Source organism: Gopherus flavomarginatus, chromosome 12 (genome assembly GCF_025201925.1).
Source record: "Gopherus flavomarginatus isolate rGopFla2 chromosome 12, rGopFla2.mat.asm, whole genome shotgun sequence".
Classification (NCBI taxonomy): domain Eukaryota; kingdom Metazoa; phylum Chordata; order Testudines; family Testudinidae; genus Gopherus; species Gopherus flavomarginatus.
Window position 1 is genome coordinate 6751693 of NC_066628.1, and position 15947 is coordinate 6767639.

Genomic DNA, 15947 nt, shown 5'->3' on the forward strand with positions numbered 1-15947 from the left:
ATCACTGTCATTTTTCAAACCACACAAACGAATCTCATGACAAAGGGTTAAATAAAGATTGAAATAAAATAAAATCTAAAAAAGGACGATTCTAGCAAATGATCATTTGTCTCGTGAAGTTCTCAATAAATCTGAGCTACTTCCTGTCAAACTAAACTTATATCAAAATATGTGACCTCAAGGCCTTCTCGAAAAGAGAAAAACCCCCATTCCAGGGTGGGCTATAAAATTCTTTCACATTCATAAAGTGAAATCTCAGGCCATGGCTACACTAGAGAGTTGCAGCGCTGGTGAGGGGGTTACAGCGCTGCAACTTAGGATGTGGCCACACTTGCAAAGCACGGCCAGCGCTGCAACTCCCTGGTTGCAGCGCTGGCTGTACACCCGGTCGAGCCTCGGGTATAGCGATTCCAGCGCTGGTGATCCAGATTTGTAGGGGAGAGAGAGAGAAGGCATAAGGATAGAGAATAGAAGGGGGAGGAAGGGTGGCATAATAGTTTAGACCAGTGGGAAGGAAACAGACACATGAGGGGAAGGCTGGCAGCAGAACCTCAAGTCTCACGTGCCAGGGGGAGTTAGGATTTAGCCAAAGCAGTTGAGGATGTTGGCTGATTCCCCTTCTCTGGTTTGCCCTGCTCAGCTTCCCTTTCAGGATCAGGATGATGAAAGCCAAAAGTGCTGAGCGAGCGGAGGCAGGCAGGGGAATTACTTTGGAATGTTCACAGCTGTTTGCTTGAAGAGAGAAACAGCACGCTCACACGGCACAGGGGGAGGGGGAAGTCCATGTTGAGCAGATGCTTATCTGGTCTGATGGCTATTTAGGAATACATAATTTGCATTTAGTGAATGAGAGAGGGGTGGGGGAAGGGGGTCAGAACTTTTAAAATGATTGAACGTAGGCACTGTGTGTCTTCCAGTCCTTAGAACTTGCAAGGCAGGGAGCTGAGAACAGTGTCAACTCCAAAAATCCATTCTGTCTGTCTCCTCCACGCTCCCTGTCACATTCCACCCCACCCCCCTCTTTTGAAAAGCATGTTGCAGCCACTTGAACGCTGGGATAGCTGCCCACAATGCACCACTCCCAACAGCGCTGCAAATGCTGCAAATGTGGCCACACTGCAGCGCTGGTAGCTGTCAGTGTGGCCACACTGCAGCGCTGGCCCTACACAGCTGTACGAACACAGCTGTAACTACCAGTGCTGCAGAACTGTAAGTGTAGCCATGGCCTCAGAGAATCCTTCAAAGCTCAAAAAATCAGGAAAATAAACATACCTATTTTCTTCTGAAGCGGCTAAACTGGTTTCATTTCTCACTTCATTATTCGGTTGTATTAGCTGCAAAAGTTTTAGCATCATTATAATAAAAGAAAAAGGAAGAGAAACGTTCCCATCTACAAATGATCTGTACTAAGCCGAGAAAAAGCCAGGAAGCAATTTTACCAATAGGTGGAAACAGGACTATGAGCTTTGAAAGGTCAAACTGTCCTTTGAGGTTCATTGGGGTTTCCCCACCCACTCTCAGGTCTATGACACTTTGTTCTCCAGCCCTCCGGAGTCTGACTTAGGATCACAGACATCAAAACTGTGATTCTTTACCATGGAGAATCAGAGGCCCAGTGGTAAGTTACATCTTTGGATGCGGAGGGGTAGAACGGGGATGGGATGAATCTCTCCAATGCTTGGACAGATGTTACATTGTCAAGAGTGGAGGATAATGGTGAGCGGGGAAGGAGGGAATCCCTCAAACTCACCACATTGACCTGAAATAGCACAGAAGCCCAAAGACCACTTCTTACGCTCCCCATCTATTTAGCATCTAGTCAATGCTGGCCCATAAGGGAGAAAATGTACAGACAGTAAATGTTGTAGTAGGGCAAACAAGTTATGAGTTTACCCTGTATAAGCTTTATACAAAGTAAAACAGATTTATTTGGGGTTTGGACTCCACTGGGAATTGGGCAGCTGAGTGTTAAAGACAAGAACACTTCTTAAGCTGCTTTTAATTAAGCTTGCAGTTTGGGGGACATGGTTCAGACCTGGGTTTCTATTTGTGGCCAGCAAGTGTGTCTGGCACACCCAGGCAGGGTTCTGGAGTCCCAAGCTGCAAGGAAAGCAGGAGCAGAAGTACTCTTGGCACATCAGTTGGGGATTCTGTGATCCAACCCGTCACAGGGGGAACTTCCGCCAAGCAGAGGGAGCGGCTGGAGGAGTTTCTCTCTCTTCCGCCCCCAACCTGTGGCCCATCAGCTCAGCAGCAAGGGTTGCAGCAGGAAGGAGAGGCTGATGGGGGCTTCTTCTCCTCTGCCTGGGGTTTGCTTAGACCAGGCAGAGACAGAGGGTCACTGACCAGCTGCTGCTCGGCTGCTGCTGGATCCTCACCCCAGCGATGGGCAGCTGGATCCTTGGGAGCCAAACGCCCTTGATGTGTGTGGGAACGAGGAAATGGGTTTGTCACCATGACCAGCCCTAGTCAGTGCCCTGAGAGAATTTCCCTGCTCTGATGTCTAACATGGTGTTAGCTCCACTTGCAGCATTCAAGGTCTCTCTGTTGCATGGATCACTGAGCTTTGAGCTGGGCCCACTGCTTCAAGTCAGCAGCCCTATAAAAAAGCAGCCAGTTGCGAACTGAATGAGCTGCGAACAGAGGGGTTCGCCTGGCGGGAGTTCCCACACAATGTTTTTCCCTTTCAGGCTTCTGTGAGCCATAAATACAACATCTGAGGAGGCTCTTAGAAGGAAGACATGGATAATGAGTGAACAGCTGTTTGACCTGTACAGGATGTGCCATGTTTGTCCTTTCTCCCACAGGATAAAAGTAACTTCGTCTGTACGAAGTGCAGGCTGGTCTCCATATTGGAAGGGAAGGGTAAAGGACTAGAGAACCAAGCATCAATTCTGCATTGCATCAGAGAAAATGAAGACTTTCTGGACAGAAGTCACTGTTTTGTTCTGGAGGCACAATGTGCTGAAGAATCAGAGAGGGCAGCACAGAACAGGGAAGAAAATTGCCAGAGTATGACTTCCAGAAGAAGAAAGAGAAGAACCCATGTACCCCCAATGCAGATAGAGGTAAGAAACCATTTTTAGGCTCTCTGCACAGGTACTATGGCGCAGAATGGTTTGGAAGAGCCATCTGAGGGAAGGGTTCAGAAGGAGACTCCATCGACTGGAAGGCATGACATGTATTACTCTGCGGATGGGGGTTCCACGACCACCACTCCCAAGAAGAGATCAGTGGTGGTGGTCTGGGACTCTCTCCTAAGGGGAGACCACACTAGGAGTATCGAGAAGAGTGCTGCTTGCCTGGAGCTAGAATTCAGGATGTGACAGAGTGTCTGCCAAGACAGATCAAGCCCTTGGACTGCTATCCCTTCTTGTTTCTCCACGTGGGCACCAATGGTACTGCCAAGAATGACCTTGAGCAAGTCATTGCAGCACATAGAGAACCACCGCGGCAGCTTCTCCTGCTGGTTGCCCCTGAGAATTAGCTCTGGACAGCTTCGGAGCACCCTCTGCTGAGCGGTGTCTCTCCCACCATTACCCTGGGGATACAACCCTCTCTTGGGCTGCTTAACCCCTTCCTTACCTGTTACCCGCACAAAATTCTTTGTCACTCACACACTCTACAGGCACTCACCCTTACCCGTTTCCTAGGGCTTAGGCATAACCTACTTTATCTCTGTCTTAAACATACAGCTAAGAGTAGCATAATATCCTTCATAGACTAACAGACATTTTGGAGCATGAGCTTTCATGGGTGAATACCCACTTTGTCAGATGCATGTAGTGGAAATTTCCAGGGGCAGGTATATATATGCAAGCAAGCTAGAGATAATGAGATTAGTTCTGTCATAAACAGATAAGAAAAGTTAATAGCACAGAAGTACTTTATATCTCTGACTGTAAAGGGTTAACAAGTTCAGTAAGCCTGGCTGTTACCTGACCAGAGGACCAATCAGAGGACAGGACACTTTCAAATCTTGAGGGAGGGAAGTTTCTGTGTGTGCTGTTAGTTTTTGGTTGTTGTTCACTCTGGGGGCTCAGAGGGACCAGACGTGCAACCAGGTTTCTCTCCAATCTCCCTGATACCGGTTGTTATAAGTTCAGACTAGTCAGTACTAGGTAGATAAAGCGAGTTAGGCTTATGGTTGTTTTCTTTATTTGCAAATGTGTATTTGGTTGGAAGGAGTTCAAATGTGTATTTGGCTGAAAGGAGTTCAAATTGGTATTTTGCTGAAAAGATTTTAATTTGTATTTGTATACTTAGGCTGGGAGGGTGTTCCCAGTGTCTATAGCTGAAAGACCCTGTACCTATTCCATTTTAAATTTACAAAGATAATTTTTACTGTTTTTCCTTCTTTAATTAAAAGCTTTTCTTGTTTAAGAACCTGATTGTTTTTTTATTCTGGTGAGACCCCAGGGGACTGGGTCTGGATTCACTAGGGAATTGGTGGGGAGAAAGGAGGGAAGAGGGAGAGGCTGACTTCTCTCTGTGCCAGGATTACTGTCTCTCTCAGGGAGAATCTGGGAGGGGGAAAGAGAAGGAGGGAGGAAGGTGAATTGTCCTCTCTGTTTTGTGATTCAAGGAGTTTGAATCACACAGTGATCTTCCAGGGTAACCCAGGGAGGGGAAGCCTGGGAGAGGCAACGGTGGGGGAAAGGGTTTACTTTCCTTGTGTTGAGATCCAGAGGGACTGGGTCTTGGGGGTCCCTGGGCAAGGTTTTGGGGGGACCAGAGTGTACCAGGCACTGGAATTCCTGGTTGGTGGCAGCGCTACAGGTTCTAAACTGGTAATTAAGCTTAGAGGAATTCATGCTGGTACCCCATCTTTTGGACGCTAAGGTTCAAAGTGGGGAATTGTACCATGACAAGTTCAATCAGGGAGGATGAGGCCCTGTTCTAGCAGTTGAGGTGTGAAAACCAAGGGAGGAGAAACTGGTTTTGTAGCTGGCAAGCCATTCACAGTCTTTGTTTAATCCTGAGCTGATGATGTCAAATTTGCAGATGAAGTGAAACTCAGCAGTTTCTCTTTGAAGTTTGGTCCTGAAGTTTTTTTGTTGCAGGATGGCCACCTTAAGGTCATCTATAGTGTGGCCAGGGAGGTTGAAGTGTTCTCCTACAGGTTTTTGTATATTGCCATTCCTATCTGATTTGTGTCCATTTATCCTTTTAAACAGAGACTGTCCAGTTTGGCTGATGTGCATAGCAGAGGGGCATTGCTGGCATATGATGGCATATATTACATTGGTGGACGTGCAGGTGAATGAACCGGTGATGGTGTGGCTGATCTGGTTAGGGCCTGTGATGGTGTCGCTGGTGTAGATATGTGCCAACTCTGCCCACATAGTTAGTCTATAAGGTGCCACAGGATTCTTTGCTGCTTTTACAGATCCAGACTAACATGGCTACCCCTCTGATACATAATATCCCTTTTTACCCTGTAAAGGGTTAATTCCTCTTTTACCTGTAAAGGGTTAAGAAGCTCAGATAGCCTGGGGGCACCTGACCGAAAGGACCAATAAGGAGAGAAGATACTTTCAAATCTGTGGTGGAAGGTTTTTGGTCTGGGTCTGTCGGAGCCAGCCAGGAAACAGGGCAGGGGAAAATATATCTGAACTAAGCATCTAGTCTTGCAGAAGTAGCAGAAAAGAAATGCGTTAGATTACCTTTTGTTTTAGTTTGTGAATTTTTCCCTGTGCTTAGAGGGAGGTTTATCTCTGTTTTTGTAACTTTCAGGTTTTTCCTACAGGGGAAGTCCTCTGTGTTCTTGAGTCTTGTGTTATTCTGTAAAGTACCCTGATTTTACACAGGTAATTCTATTACCTTTTCTTTAATTAAAATTCTTCTTTTAAGAACCTGATTGATTTTTCATTGTTCTTAAGATCCAAGGGTTTAGGTCTGTGTTCAGCTGTACCAATTGGTGATGATATTATTCTCAAGCCTCTCCAAGAAAGGGGGTGTAGGGACTTGGGGGAATATTTGGGGAAAGTAAGGCTCCAAGTGGCCCTCCCTGAATGTTTGTTTAAATCACTTGGTGGTGACAGCATATTGTTCAAGGTGGAATTTGTGCCTTGGGAAAGTTTTTAACCTAAGCTGGTAGAAATAAGCTTAGGGGGTCTTTCATGCGGGTCCCCACATCTGTACCCTAGAGTTCAGAGTGGGAAGGAACCCTGACAACTTCTATTTATTAACAGTCACCAGAACAGAATACACACGCTAAGCATGCAGTGCTCACCACTCCCAATAAGACAGATGAATTTTTCTTGGTGGCCAGTCAGGATCAGATCCATCTGGGGGACTCCAGTTTCTGCACAGTGTCATTGGCAGGGTGTTGAGGTCTGGCAGCTCTGATCTTTGGGCCTGTGTCCTGGAGTTGGCTCCCCAAAGAACTTCCTTTTGGATCCCAGTTTATAGAGTGAAACTTGAGTCCTGCTTAGCTGGATCTTAACCAATCATTCTACCTAACATATTGTAATGTAATTCTCCAACCAATTATATCCCACCATCTGAATTGATTTACACCTAGAAAAATTAATGATACAACAGACAGAAACTATTAAAGAACCAAACAGAGACCATACAGACAAGCAGTAGGGAAGTGGGGATCATGAAGACAAATGAGTAAAGAAATGGGGATTTCACAACCCCAGCTATTGATAAGTGATTTCTTGTCACACAGAAAGAAAAACTTAGTTTGGTGGCTTTAACCGTCTTAAGATCTGGTTCTTTATCTGGTGATAGTGGGTGCCATTAAGATGGGGTGTCCTTCTTAACACCCTGACATTGCATTATATTAATGTAATTTAGATAGAACTAGAGGATGTGACTTCCTGCTACTCAACTAATGCCTGCTGCTCTTTCAGTCTGGCTGCAGACAAAGGCCGTAGAATTTTAGGCCTTACAATATGGCTGCAGGAAAAGGGCCTGATCCTTACATACCAGAGCAGCGTGCTCTCCCTGCTACAGTGGGAAATCCCATGCACTGCTACAGGCTGGGGACCAACTGGCTAAGGAGCAGTTCTGCAGAAAAGGACCTGGGGATTACAGTGAAAGAGAAGCTGGATATGAGTCAGCAGTGTGCCCTTGTTGCCAAGAAGACTAATGGCATATTGGACTGCATTAGTAGGAGCATGGCCAGCAGCTCGAGGGACGTGATTATTCCCCTCTATTCAGCACTGATGAGGCCACATCTGGAGTATTGCGCCCAGTTTTGGGCCCTCTGCCACAAGAATGTGGACAAATTGGAGAGAGTCCAGTGGAAGGCAACATAAATAATTAGGGGGATGGGACACATGATTTATGAGGAGACGCTGAGGGAACTGGGCTTAATTTAGTCTGCGAAAGAGAAGAGTGGTGTGGGGACAGGGGAGATTTGATAGCAGTCTTCAATTACTTGAAGGGGGATTGCAAAGAGGAAGGGGCTTAGCTGTTCTTAGTGGTGGCAGATGACAGAACAAGGAGCAATGGTCTCAAGTTTCAGCGGGGGAGGTCTAGGTTGGATAGTAGGAAACACTATTTCACTAGGAGGGTGCTGAAGCACTGGACTAGGTTGCCTAGGGAAGTGGTGGAATCTTCATCATTAAAGGTTTTTAAAGCCGGGCTTGACAAAGCCCTGGCTGGGATAATTTAGTTGGGGTTGGTCCTGCTTTGAGCAGAGGATTGGATTAGATAATCTCCTGAGGTCTCTTCCAATCCTAATCTTTCATGATTCTATGCGGAGTTCAGACGGAATCTTTTCCTGCAGTCAAGCTATTCCTAGGGTCTCTCACACCTTTGTGGATTCTCTGATATTTAATGAGGTGCGATGGCTGAATGAAACTTTTCCCACTTTTCTGAAGTTGTGACCAATGAAGATCTGAGATAAAATAATCACGCCCCAAGAGTTTTAGTATGGATTTTTTCACTCTCTTAACAGCACACAATCTTTGGGTGAAGAATAGGCTAATGAAGTATCCTTCTATTTCCTGAACATCACTGGTAATTAATTATGTGGGATTAACATAAAATAACTATCCATAAAGCAGTTCATAGATTTACCACAAAATTTAAAGAGATATACCATGATATTATTACACGGATGTTTCTTTGAAATGTTAATATTCCCTTTTGATCTCAGAAGTAACCGACTACAGGAACCATTTGGTTACATCGTTAATCATCTAACATCTTCTTCTGGGTCTTTAACAATAGAAGTGTACCTTTCAAACTCTACCTCAGCTAACGTAAAATGGCCCTAACTGCCATTTACATACTTCTCTAACATGCCTGTAAAGGTTCAAATTGAGTCCATTAACCTGCAACTTGCTTAACCCTTTCTGGCCCCGTGTCACAGAAGTTTAGATCCTGTGTGGATTCTCCCATGTTTCATGAGATGTGATCTCTTTCCCACAGTCCAAACACTTATGGGGTCTCTCTCCTCAGTGGATTGCCTGATGTTTAACAAGGACTGATCTACATGGTAAACATTCCCCACAGTACAAGCACTTGTGGGGTCTCTCCCCTGTGTGACTTTTCTGATGTGAAATTTGTACTGACTTAGAACTGAAACATTTCCCACACTCAAGGCATTGATTGGGTTTCTCTCCAGTGTGGCTTCCCACATATTTATTAAGAACTGAGCACTTATTGAAGCTTTCCCCACTGTACAAGCATTGAAGGGGTTTGTCTCCAGCAGGGCCAACTCGAGGCACCAGCTAAGCAAGCAGGTGCTTGGGGCAGTCAATATCAAGGGGCGGCACTCTGGTCGCTACTGGGGCAGCACGTCTGGGTCTTCAGCGGCAATTCGGTGGCAGGTCCCTCAGTCCCTGTCGGAATGAAGGACCTGCCATCAAGTTGCCACCAAAGAGTGGAGCGGCATGATTGCACTACTGCGGCTTTTTTTTTTTTTTTTGCTGCTTGGGGTAGCAGAAGACCTGGAGCCGGCCCTGGTTTCCAGTATGGATTGTCTGAAGTGTCACAAGCTGTGATCTTAGAATTAATCCTTTCCCAAATTGGAGGCAGTGCCTGGGTGTCTCTTTCTTGGGATTTGTCTGCTGGGCTGTGGGATCTTTGTTTCCTCCCACACTTTCTTCCCTGGATGATTTCCCAGAAAACTCTCTGACCTGTGCCAATTTCCCCAGGCTTCTCCCTGTTCCAAGCACTGGGGAAAATTCCCTTCAGCTCTTCTCACAAATGTCCTCTGTGGTTCCACTTCCCCGGGAACTTCTTGATGATTCCCTTCCAGATTTGTAGGGGAGAGAGAGAGAAGGCATAAGGATAGAGAATAGAAGGGGGAGGAAGGGTGGCATAATAGTTTAGACCAGTGGGAAGGAAACAGACACATGAGGGGAAGGCTGGCAGCAGAACCTCAAGTCTCACGTGCCAGGGGGAGTTAGGATTTAGCCAAAGCAGTTGAGGATGTTGGCTGATTCCCCTTCTCTGGTTTGCCCTGCTCAGCTTCCCTTTCAGGATCAGGATGATGAAAGCCAAAAGTGCCATGTGGGCCCCAGGAGACAGTGGGTGAGACCTACCCGAGTACAATCTGGAATGTTGAACTGCTTAATTCTCCATCCCATGGCATGTTTTACACTGCTTCCCTATGTGAACAACAAACTCCTCCACGCTCTGCTCACACACAGCCACCAGCCTTCAAAGTCACTCCTGGCTGCACTGTACTGAGTGGGACTAGCCAGACACTCAGGAACTTACCAAACGACACAGCAACATCAGCCAGTTTTCAACTCCCAGCCTTGCACCCTGGGAATGTGCATCTTGGACAGCTCAGTCTGTTCACTGGGCTGGACAAACTCAGTCATTAGTTGGTCATCCCCCCAAAGGGGCCTGATTAGGCCAAAACCTTGTTCTCTCCAGTCAAATCCCCCAAACACTTCAATGAAAACACAGGTCCAGACAAAACACTAAAATAAGTTTATTAACTGGAGCAAGGGGGTTTTCAGGAATTACAAGGGAGAAAGATGTAAAAGGTCAGAATAGTTAAAATGCATGTTTAAATTTCTATTTTTTTAAGTCCTAAATATTACTAAACTAAGGAAAATGTGAAGCAAACAAGTTTTCCCACCCCACTTGCTGTTGCAGGCAGGTCACAGTTCTGAGTACCCAGGCTGGATTTTCTTCCAGCCTTGGTCCGTCCTCCCCATTCCAAGGCCCCTGTTGCCTTTCAAGGCGTATTCTTGCCTTCTGTAAAGATGGAAGAGGAGAGGTAAAAATGGAGGCCAGTTTCCCTTGGGCTTTTGTACCACTCTCCTCTTTGAGGTTCACCCCCCAACCAGGGGGCAGGCAACAGTCAGTCTATGGCCTGAGCGTCCAGCCGTCCTTCAGGGCAGGGATTCTCAACTTTTTTCTTGCTGATGCCCCTTCTGCATCCTATAAAAATGCAAGGGCCCAAGTGGGGGAGAGGGGTGGAGGAGCGTGTGGCACCAGGCCTGGGGACATCCTTGGGCATAGGCATAGTTTTACTTCTATTTGGTGGGGGGAGGAGGGGCTGGCAGGGCTTAAGCCAGCTGTGCACAACAAGGTCCAGGGTAGGCGTGGCACCCCCACCCCCTGACTCACTCAGGAGGCCACCCAGTCTGGGTAGTGGGTGGATGCAACCAAAAAACATAACTCAGTGAGGGGGGGACTCAGCTCAAAAAGCTTGAAAAACACTCAAGGTATGGGCAGGGGTGTAGCTAAGGGCTGTGTACAGATAGGGGGGTAGCTTGGGGTGCAGGCAGGGCGGTAGCTAGGGGCTGTGAGCGGGCAGGGGGTAGCTAGGGGCTGTGTAGTGGCAGGGGGGCTCCCAGTACAACTCTCAGATTCAGGAGGCATTGGGGCTCCCAGGTTCAGCCTCCCCACTGCTCCCGGCTTTGGGGATGGGAGGGGCCTGCCAGCTTCAGCTCTGTGATGCTCCCAGATGGGGCGGGGAGGCCCAGGAAACTTGACAGACACATTTTAACCAGACAATAATATTCAGCAGATGATGACTTTTCCTATGATACCTCACAAGACATACTTTGTAGATTTATCATTTTGTAAATGTGGTGACCATAATAGTGTAGACCAGGGGTTCTCACAGGTTTTTCATCACCACTCCTCCTCCCTCACTACCCCAACTTTGTGTCTTTGGTCATTACGCTCCCCACCCTCACAAGCACATATATCACCACCCAGCTCTAATGGCAGAGTACATGCTGGCAATGTGACCAGCTCTGAAGCCCTCCAACAGCAGCACAAAAGTGATATTCCTCAATATGGCTGTTCACAGCAGACTTATCACCCCAGTGACACCCCTACTTCTGTGCTGCTGCTCCACCTGGGTTTCAGGGCCTGAGCATTTATCCCCAGCTCCCACATGGGCCTGTTCCTTCTTCATGAGCCCCAGCCACCTGGGGATGACAGCCAGTGCTTTTTTTAAAAAAAACAAACAACCCACACTGATCACACCTCCCTTGACACATTCCTGTCCCTCCATTGGGAGGCTCTGCCCACAGTTTGAGAATTATTAGTGTAGAGAGTCACTGTGGGGACCGGTAGCCAAGATGGTAACAGCTGCTCCTTTCCATCTCCGGGATCCCCCCGAGAAAATGTCCGAGCAGGAGAGCGGAACACATCCCATTGACATTAACCTTCCAAAACACATTTTGGTGATTTCAGCTATAAACATTCCCTCCATCCTTCAGCCCCTACCCCCAGCGAATTCAATGTGACTGAGCTAGAATTGGGCAGGTGACATTGGTGATGGGTATAATCTCTGAATTATTGATCCCTGAATTAACAGAACACAGGAACCCTTGGGATAAATTGTTAACCTCTAACAAGATATAGCTAACATAGACCACTACAGTTACCCCTCTTCTTCCAAGTCTTTATACACGTTTACATTTCAAACTCTAGCTTATCTAAGGTGGACACACTTCTGAAATCTCTCTCCAAAGGTTGATCTGAGTCAATTTCATGCAAGTTGCTTAACCCTTTCTTGCCATGTGCTGCACAAGTTTAGAACTTGTGTGGATTCTCCCATGTTTAATGTGGTCTGACCTCCGTATGAAACTTTTTCCACAGTCCAAGCACTTGTGTGGTCTCTCTCCTATATGGATTGCCTTATGATGACCAAGCACTGATCTCCAAGTGAAACTTTTCCCTCAGTCCAAGCACTTATGGGGTCTCTCCTGCATGGATTGCCTCATGATTAACAAGGTCTATCTTCCGCTTGAAACGTTTCCCACAGTCAAAGCACTTGTGGGGTTTCTCGCCTATATGGATTGCCTGATGTTTATCAAGAGTTGACCTCTCTATGAAACTTTTCCCACAGTCCAAGCACTTGTGTCTCTCTCCTGTGTGGGTTGCTTTATGTTTCACAAGGGTTGACCTCTGTCTGAAACTTTTCCCACAATCCAAACACTTGTGGGGTCTCTCTCCTGTGTGGGTTGCCTGATGTTGAACAAGACTTGACCTTTGTATGAAAGTTTTCCCACAATCCAAGCACTTGTGGGGTTTCTCTCCTGTGTGGGTTGCCTTATGTTGAACAAGTGCCGACCTTTGCCTGAAACTTTTCCCACAATCCAAGCACTTGTGGGGTCTCTCTCCTGTGTGGATTGCCTGATGATTAACAAGCGCTGACCTCCATGTGAAACTTTTCCCACAGTCCAAACACATATGGGGTTTCTCTCCTGTGTGGATTGCCTGATGATTAACAAGTGCCGACCTCCATGTGAAAGTTTTCCCACAGTCCAAGCACTTATGGGGTCTCTCTCCAGTGTGGATTGCCTGATGATTAACAAGGTCTGACTTCCACTTGAAACTTTTCCCACAGTCTAAGCACTTCTGGGATCTCTCTCCTCTGTGGCTTTTCTTATGTGAATTTAGTGCTGACTTTGAACTGAAACATTTCCCACACTCAAGGCACTGAATGGTGTGGCTTCTCTCATGGTTATTAAGATCTGAGCGGTTACTGAAGCTTTCCTCAGGATACAAGCACTGAAGGGGTTTCTCTCCAGTATGGATTGTCTGATGTGTCACAAGCTGTGATCTCACAATGAATCCTTTCCCACACTGCAGGCAGTGCCATGATGTCTCTGCATTGGGATCTGCCTGCTGCACTCTGGGATCCTCATCTCCTCCCCCACTGTTAATAGATTCATCCACTCTCTTCCTTGGGTGTTTTCCCACAAGCCTCTTTGACCTGTGCCAATTTCCCAATGCTTCTCCCTTCTCCCAGCAATGGGAAAAATTCCCTTCATCTCTTCCCACAAAGGTCGCCTGTGGTCCCACTTCCCCAGGAACTTCCGTATGATGATTCTCCTCCTCGTTTTCACTCCCTTGCTCAGCACCTGCTGGGAGAGACACAATCCAGACAGGAGTCATTGTGCTGGGGAGAAAGAGGAACAACACTGAAGGAAAACTCAACTCAGGAAAGTTGCAAAGAATCAGGAATTGGTTTCTGCTTCCAGATCCCACCCAAACTCTCACAGGGAAGGAGAGATGGGAAGGAAACTCCTGCAGCTAACAGGATGGGTGGAAAGTTGTGAGTGATATCTGCTGACTACAGCACTACTCTGGGTGAGATGAGGAAGAACTGAGGGCGTCACTCACACCATATTTTGGGATTCTCAACTTTTTCCTTCATTCCCCAGATGGTTTCTGTGTCAGTCCTCACCTGTGCGGGTATACTGTGGAAACTTTCTTTCCTCGCAGTCCTGGAGATCGGGCACCCACGGCTCTTCCCCTCGTTCCAGTAGGGTGATCAGCTCAGGTTTGGGAATGGAAAATCCTGTGCAGAGGGTGGAATCAGACCAGATCAGGGTGCATGGAGCACTGGTGGAGTATTTGTCACAAAGGACATTCTGTGAGTGGAACATTTCCCTGTGCTCTGCTGGAGGAACATGGAATCCAAGAGGACGGGAAAACGGTCACTGAGCCCCCTTGCGCAGAGGAAGCTCCCTTGTGCAGAGGAAGTTGTCTAGGGAGGTGAGTTGAATTATTACTACACCCTCACTAGGCGTTCCCAGGATCTGTTCATTCTGAGGGCTTTGCTGACTCACACACGGCTCTGGACTTAAAACCCTGCCTCTTTCTAAACCTCCAGAGCTCAGAGTCCTCCCCAAGGCTGGAGCTAGTCCCAACGAGGGAGGTGAACAGGGATTTTGTGTGCAGCTGAGAAACAACACAGACAGGACAATGCTGGATTTATTTCCCTTTGAAAGTTGGAGCGGTTGAGATGGTTTAACTCAGGCCTGCACAACTCGTAAAGCAGCGACGGCCATATTACTCCAAAGAAATCAGCTGAGGGCCCAAACCCACCGCCCCCCCCGAAACACCTCCCCAGCACCACCCAGCCCCCCAAAACACCCCCCTACCCCAGCGCCGGCCACTCCGCAGAAACAAACCCTCCTTCTCCAGCACCACCCCCTGAAACAGCAGTATTGAACCTTGGTAATATGTTTTAGTGGGCCCCTAAGGTAGCATAATTAAGGTAAAAGAAAATTGTCTTTTTGCTAGAAGTAGAATAAGATCTTCCCCCCACTTTGTAATCAATTGCCCTGTTGAAGGAACGAGGTGTGAATGAGGAAGGCGTGGAAGGCAGCATGTCCAGACAGCTGCAACCCGTGGAGAAGGGCTGGGAGCCAGACCAAGGACAATCACACTTGTCAAGTGGACAGACTAGAGAAGAGCAGACATACTGAGAGCCTCGGGGTTAGGAGCAAGCACCTTCCTTTGGGAACACCCTCTCTGCAGCCTTGGGACAACCCCCAGCCCAGAGAAAAGCAGCAAAAAGGAACAATTTTTATGAGAGACAAAATCAGTAGAACATGTCAGCCACCGACTTGTCACTTGCCTCCTCACCGCCCCCCCCGTCACTGCCCGCCTGACTCATCATCCCCCCTACCCCCGTAGGCTCACTTCCTCAGCCCCCGCCCACCCCCCTCCGCTGCCTGTCTGCTCACCTTCTCAGCCCTCCCGGCTCGCCTACTCACTGCCCGCTTGCCTCCTCAGCTTCCCTCCCCTGTCGCCGGCTCGTCTGCCCCCGTGCCACTGCCAGCTCTCACCTGCCTGTCTGCCGCCGGTTTGCCTGCTCTCCCTGCCACCAGCTTACCTGCTTGCCTGCCACTGGTCTCTTACCTTCCGCTGCTAGCTCACCCTCACCCCCCACCCTGCCACTGGCCTCTTCACCACCCCGCCCACCTGCCGGCCAGCCATTGGGTTGCCCCACCCCACCGCTTGCCTATTCCCCCCATGTGGGTTCACACATGTGGCCCGTGGGTCGTATGTTATGCAGGCCTGGTTTAACTTGTCCATTAGGTTTGACACCCATGTCCCACTGGAGAGGGCACGGAGATGCAAGTCCCTCTCACATGGCAGCTGTGCATTGTGGAATCCATTCGCCTCTGATCTAACTGACCAGGGAAGAACATGACCAGATTCAGATGCGCAGACCCCACGGCTTCTAATATCTGAGGGGACGGGAATCCCTTACCCAGACAGATCACCATCTTGTAGTTCTCCTGCATGACATCCCTGTAGAGGGCTCTCTGAGCGGGGTCCAGCAGAGCCCCCTGCCCCTGGGTGAAATACACAGCCACCTCCTCGAAGGTCACCGGCATCTGAAACAACAAGAGTCCCCCACTCAGCACCTGCTACCCCACCCAGAATCCCACTTTTCACAGGAGAGGATGCCCATAGAAAGCTGAATCCCCCTCCTGTGCCCTGTTCAAAACAGCCAAGAAGCTTCAGCGGGAGGGGAAAGGTGAGAGCTCCTTGTCCCGCAGCACATGGAGCAGGGCAGGGTCTTCTCATTGCTCACACTCCTGCCAGCCACAGGCTGATCCGGGAAGCAGAGCTCTGAGCCAGGGACAGGGACAGGAATCCCAACAGCTTCCCTGCATATTTCACAGCAGCCTCCGGCCAGTGGGGTCAGTTTTCCCAGCCCCACATTGAAAGGCCTCTACCTTAGGTGGCTCCATCGCAGCCAT

The 15947-nt window shown here is 48.2% G+C and overlaps 2 protein-coding genes across 4 annotated transcripts in view; both read right to left on the reverse strand.

Annotated features, from left to right (window-relative positions):
• Nucleotides 1-15947, reverse strand: part of LOC127033296 (zinc finger protein 501-like) — a 33794-nt gene that overhangs the window by 9400 nt on the left and 8447 nt on the right. The window contains exons 2-3 of the mRNA XM_050921265.1: nt 15452-15578; nt 1273-1334 (exon numbers count right to left, since the gene is read on the reverse strand). The gene's annotated coding sequence lies outside the window, so the exon portion shown is untranslated. The remainder of the gene's footprint in view (nt 1-1272; nt 1335-15451; nt 15579-15947) is intronic.
• The window catches only part of LOC127033282 (zinc finger protein 436-like), a 49209-nt gene continuing 43149 nt past the window's right edge, over nt 9888-15947 (reverse strand). For all 3 annotated transcript variants that reach the window (XM_050921221.1, XM_050921220.1, XM_050921222.1), the window contains one exon: nt 9888-10976. The gene's annotated coding sequence lies outside the window, so the exon portion shown is untranslated. The remainder of the gene's footprint in view (nt 10977-15947) is intronic.